This window comes from Thermobia domestica, chromosome 8, assembly GCF_964235325.1.
Source record: "Thermobia domestica chromosome 8, izTheDome1.hap1.1, whole genome shotgun sequence".
Lineage (NCBI taxonomy): Eukaryota > Metazoa > Arthropoda > Insecta > Zygentoma > Lepismatidae > Thermobia > Thermobia domestica.
In genome coordinates this window covers 270439078-270445650 of record NC_137461.1, presented here as the reverse complement: position 1 = coordinate 270445650, position 6573 = coordinate 270439078, and positions in this window count along the sequence as shown.

The window sequence follows — 6573 nt, the reverse complement described above, 5'->3', positions numbered from 1 at the left end:
ATGCATTTTGTTTTGTCAAAGTTGCAAACTACATATGAATGTCGCTACTTTCATATGGAATTTTTTTTGTATTTTATAAGGTAATGGACCACGTGCTTCTGTATACCATGCAAACAAAGAAGTTTTACAAGATCTATTTATATCTATATTAGCAAATGCCTCCACGTATTACTGCGAAAAATATTTTGTATTCCTCCTGCGTTTTTCGTATAGAATTCATCTTAATTCGAAGTCTCACACAGAGTTCGAACGCCTCGCATAGGCATATTCGTGAATTACCCCCGTCCCCTTTACGTCTAGCAAACATCTAAAAAAATAAATAAATAAATAAATAAATAAATAAATAAATGCTTAAACTTTGTACCCGTCCCCTTGATCAAAGGTCTAAAAAAAATACTTAAACTTGTCTTTAAGTATTTTAAACGGGAATCTAAATACCGAATTTCATGTCTTCTAACCTTAACGGATTCTGAGATATACACATCTTATTATAATAATTGCAACTCTCGCCCTTTTTCTTCCCACTTTTTTCTTCTCATCTAGGAGAAATATCTTTTCTTAAGAATGCTTAAACACGTGTTTAATTCTCTTAAAAGAAAGGTCTAAATTTAAAATATCGTGATTCCAACATTATGGAATACTGATGTATGACTATCTTATTATAATTAGTAGCTCCTACTAGCATCGAATTTTCACAAATCATTCGGTAGTGGTAACTTCCGCCACAAATTCTATATATTGTCTAAAATTTCAAGATTCCAACTTAAGTTTTTTGACATAGGCGTTGATCGTTCAGTACCTTATTCCGTACCACCCTTCGCAAAAATTGGGGAGCGTAATCCAACTCAAAACTGTTATGCTGATTATCCCTAACTAAAATACAAGTGTTGTGTTGCTTTAACGCAACCGTTACGGAGTGGGGCCTTACTATACGTATTACCGCATACTGAAGCGTAGATTTTGCATTCTATTGACGCAAATCGTTACGGAATGGAGCCCCAAGTATAGCATAGCAATTAAGAAAAAAATACTATCCTTGTTACTCTACAGATTATCTAAGCTTCCAATTAGTTTTGATGGATTCAGAAGTGTCATTTGGAGAGGGCAGGGCGGACAATCGCCTTCCTAAGTTCAAGAAACGCACCTATTTTTTTTTTTAAATAATAAATTGTAGTTATACAAAAACATGAAATTGTTATGTAAGTGGACTACTTTGTCCCCTCGTGGTAAAATCTGAAACTACTGAATGCACATATGTAAAACTTCATTTTAAATGCTTAATTTGCTGTGCCAACAGAAAACGATGCATTGATATTGTTACATATCCGCCAGGAAGGACGACGGAAAATTTTTGTCTTTAAGTGTTTAAAATATTTTTAAGATACTAGGGGCCTTATGCAGAGTCGTTTTGACGTAAGATTAGCGTCATACTTAAGAGATCGATTAACATATGCTTCCTGCAGTACTCACGCTTTTAGTATGATGCTAATAATACGTCAAAACGACTCTGCATAAGGCATTAAATGACTAAAGACTACGTTTAAAGAAACACTAAATAGCAATAAACAAAAAACAGATTTAAACTGAGCTAAACCTGACCCCGCATGGTAACACTCAACTTGTAGATAAATAAATATTAAAGTGAATTTTAACTAAATAAAAACTAAACGATAAAGATAAACTTTCAAAAAAAAAAAAAAAAAAAAAAGTGGGTAGAAGCAGCGGGGATCATTACTTCAACTCACATCAGACGAGAATCAGACTATTTCTGAAGGATGGAACTGGAGGTTGTGGTGTAAGTTATTTTTCATTTTGTCCTATCTTGATTTGTGGATAGGGTAGTAAAAATTGGTATCCCGTGAAGGGACAATCTATTCTTTTTGTTACCACTATACTATTTGTTAATTTTGTAAAAGAACAAAAGCTACAACCACTAATAAGGTCTAAATCATATCTTATTTAGATTGAATTTATTATTTAATAGCCAACTTTTTTAACAACCAGTCAGCAGTCAAAATATTGTATCTCAGAAAAAATAAAATCAATTTATTTAAAGATCGAAACAATATCGAACCGTGATTTTTTCTGCAAAAATTACAACTTATACATTGTAGCCAGATGCCATATGGGTCTATTCGTTCTTATTTATTTATTATTTCGAATTTCACACCAAACACTAATTTTCTTTTTTCGTTTCAATCAGAAGCGATAACCCATAAGAAATTAAAAATAAAACTTCTACTGATAGCCTAATCATATGAAACAACTTCAGGTTTCATTCATTATCCCATCACAGTTGCTTGAAAGTTTGAACCAACTAGGAAATGACAAAAGAGCAGCAAAAAGGATGGTGGAAAAGTTGTAATAATCTACTGAATTTTCACGAAGGAGAACTGGGCTCTTGTATCTCGGGACCAGATTCTATCCGCTTTATAGAGAGTCGTTTTTCGTAGGTCAGTGTCATTCTAAAGGCTTGAATGTGCAGCAAACATACGTTAGTCGAACTCTTTAGTATGGCACTAATCACTTTTCAGAACTACTCTGCATAAGGCCCTATGTGTTCTGTACATAGTCTCTTTGTTGAAAATTTATTCCTAGTTTCCAGTAATTATGCTGTTGTGCAGTTTGCACACAGTGGATTGTTCTGTGTTCTTGAAAACCTAAAATTAATCTAAATACAGAACATCTATTCGATGGTAGGTTTCTCATTAGACTTGGTGAGATCAGAACATAAAAACATATCATGAAAGAAATTTAAAAAAAAAAACGTTACATTGTTTTTGTTGTAAAATTTATTTACTTTGGAAAAAAATTTATAATCATTATGGAAGTTTTGTTATAGTTATTATCTCTTCTCTCACTGATGGTTCGTCACAATCATGCTTATCGTAAACCGATCCACTTTTGTTCAATTTTTAAAACCAATTTTCCAGCTGTAAAATGTCTTCTTAAGCCTAAGGCCTCATTTCGTATGTGTTTGCGTCAAGTCAACACAAAATGCGTGTTTTAATTTGCAATAATCGGTATAGCATTTACAATGGACATTTCGAATGATTTATTATTATTACCGTATTATTATTATTATTATTATTATTATTATTATTATTATTATTATTATTATTATTATTATTATTATTATTATTATTATTGCACTATAAATAACTTTAGAACTATCTAATTACGGAAATCACTTCCGTTCAGTCATGCATTGTTTCTAACGCAAATTGCGATAGAATTTCGGTCTATAACTCGTGCGTTTGAAATAATGACCACTCTGTGTGTACGTCATCCGTTGCTTTATGGGAAACTGGCTGCGCCGCTCAGTAGGGAGAAAGCTTAGAGATTTGCAACGTATGTTTTTCAGGTGTCTACGACGTTGCTTATAAAAGCGAAGAATAAAAGAATAACAGAACTTGGTTTCTTTGAAAAATAAATTATTTCTCTATTTGTTCCAACTTTTGTGTTGTGGTTCAGAAAACATTGCGATGACTAGTACGGAATAAGGTTCCTAGAAGCAGTGCTCCTTTTTTAGCCAGTTCGCATCGGTCCGCTAGAACCGGTTATTAGAATATTTCGAGTTCACAGAACCGTTTTTTATACCGAGATATAACAGTATTTTTTACCCGGCACATAAATTTTAGTTTAATTGTCTGTGTTTAATTATCTTTCTTAATCTCAAATGCTCAGATATCAAGAATGAGAACTGGGATTATAGAGTGCAGTGATGAACTTTGACCACCTTGTACCAGGATGCTGTGTAGGTCCCTACTTGTCACTTGATATATATTAGATAGATAGATAGATAAATAGATAGATATTAGAATAACACCAGCTCGGGTAGAGTCGCATTGGCCCAGTACGAAGTTTTTTTTATTTCTACCATAAGTACGAACCAGCACGAACGTAAAATATAGCTTTCGCAGTTTTTTTAAAAATTAAAAATCACCAGCGAACAGAAGAAACATCCAAAGTGCAATACATCTCTTCAAAAAAAAAAAAAAAAATTGGAGGAATGTTTATTGTTTCCGTATTTCCTATTGAGATTTTAAATTATTATCCATCTTTGTTTCAACTTCTTTACCTTATCCCGGCGTTACACTGGCGTCTTCTCAATGGTTTATGCCCGCAACCTTTCCAAAATCCAGGATTGCTATCCGTTCGGCTTTTGCTGGACACGTCTTAATTTTAATATATATTTTTTTACCACATTTAAATTATTTTTGAATTGCCAGAAATTTAATCAGATTATTTATTTAGTTTTGAATTTTGTCTTAAAGAATTATAAGGAATTATATAAAAAAAATCTTAAACAAAATTCTTTCGTCATATTTCATTTCATTTCATTTCATTTATTTGCCTGTTTCATTAGCTTACAAAGCATGAGAAATTCTCATGTAAGCATTACAGTTGTCAGAAAGAAAGAAAAAAAAAAAAACATACAATATTGTCAAGTACCAGAAGTATACATCATGCAATCTTTCTAAAAATACAAAACCACATAATTAGGTAACTGTTTCTACCACACCAGGCATGTACTCACGGGTAAGTATCTGTTTCCAACTCTTCAGTTAATGAGTCATTTAAATATTCTTTAATTGTGTAATAGCACTTTTCAGTGAGTAGATTATATAAAGTCTTACCAAGAATGGAAACATTGGTCATATTTTTCAAGTACAGAGGAAGTTTATTATACAATCTGACACAATTCATGTACACGGTTTTGCTTATATTAGCATATTTTTGATGCATCACAAATATGTCACTACCTTGTCTTGTATTATGGCTATGAACATTTTTATTAAAGATAAAAAGATGCTTGTTTTTCACAGTAAAAAGAATAGATTTATAGATGTATAAGCTGGGGAGTGTTAAAATTTTTGCTTTTATGAAAACCTTTTTACATGACGATTTTGTGGGTAACCCAAAAATTATTCTAATCGCTTTCTTTTGCAATCGGAAAGTGCTTAAACTATTTTCAGCAGATCCCCAGTGTATTATGCCGAAGTTAATTAATGAATTAAACTTGGCGTAGTAAAAGCTAAGAAGTGCTTCTCTCGATACAGTACCTTGAAGTTTGTATAAGGCAAAACACACGCTACTTAGTTTCTTGTTTAAAGTGGAGATATGAGCAGACCATGAAAGATCATCACTTATGATTACACCTAAAAGCTTTGTTATGCAAGAATATTGGAGTAATTTAGAAGATATTTTTATTCTAGGTGATATACGCGGTTTTCCTGGAAAATGAAAATGTAAGAGAATCGATTTATCATGATTTATAATTAACCTATTCGCTGTTATCCATTTTACTAATTTGTCCGTAAAAATGTCAGATTTCCTCTCAACTTCTTCTATTGATTTTCCTGATATTATCATACTGATGTCATCAGCATATAGAATACATTTCGCTGGATGCATAAATTCTAACAAGTCATTTATATATATCAGGAAGAGAATAGGACCCAAAATGGAACCTTGAGGAACACCTCTGACTACAGTTGATAAAGACGAACAAGTTGTTTGAAACCCATCTGCAGCTAATTTTGATATTTGTACCGCTTGTTGCCTACTGGATAAATAAGAGAGAAACCAGTTGTGAGCTACTCCTCTAATACCATAAGCATACAACTTGCTTAAAAGAATAGCATGATCAATTGTATCAACAGCTTTGGATAAGTCGATGAATAGGCCAACAACATATTTACTGTTTTTTTAATTCAAGAGCTATATTGGACATGTAATCAAACAAGGCTGTTTCAATACTTTTCTTATTTTGGAAGCCATGTTGTGATGGTGATAGTAAGTTACATGACTTCAAAAAATTGCAGAGTCGTGACTTCATCACATATTCAAAAATTTTTGAAAACGTGGAAAGAATGGAGACTGGGCGATAATTTCTTACATCATGCATACTCCCCTTTTTATGGAGAGGAATTACTTTTGCCACTTTTAACACTGATGGAAAACATCCTTTCTCAAGAGATAGGTTAATTAAATAACAGAGATGATTTACAATGAAAGGAAAAGAAAATTTAATAATAGTCACTGGAACTTCATCAAAACCTGAAGATCCCGAATTAGACATCTTACTCAATATTTTCCATAACTCCTCTACTGTTGCTGGAATTAAAAAGATCGTATGTGAATGCATTGGAAATTTCATCGAGTCGTCATAACTCGCTTGTATGGGGTCAGGTAATGGTACACTATCTAGAAAATAATCATTGAAGACATCTGCAATCCGCTTAGGTTCTTTAATAATTTCGTCCCCAACTTTAACATACTCAAAGTCGCTCTTTTTGTTGTTTGTTCTACTATTTAAGATTTTCCACATAGTTTTAGCTTTATTAGTAGAATTAAGTATTGTGGAGCTATTTGATAGTAATTTAGCTGTTTTAATTACTCTTCTGTATATTTTCCTGTACTTAAAAATATAATTTCGAAAGCTGTGAGGAAGTGATGTATTTATTTTGAGTAATCTATTATATCTAAATAGGTTACTTTTAGAAATTTTAATGCCTTTAGTTAACCACGATTTAGTGGACGACGTCCGGATTTTACGAGTAACTTTTG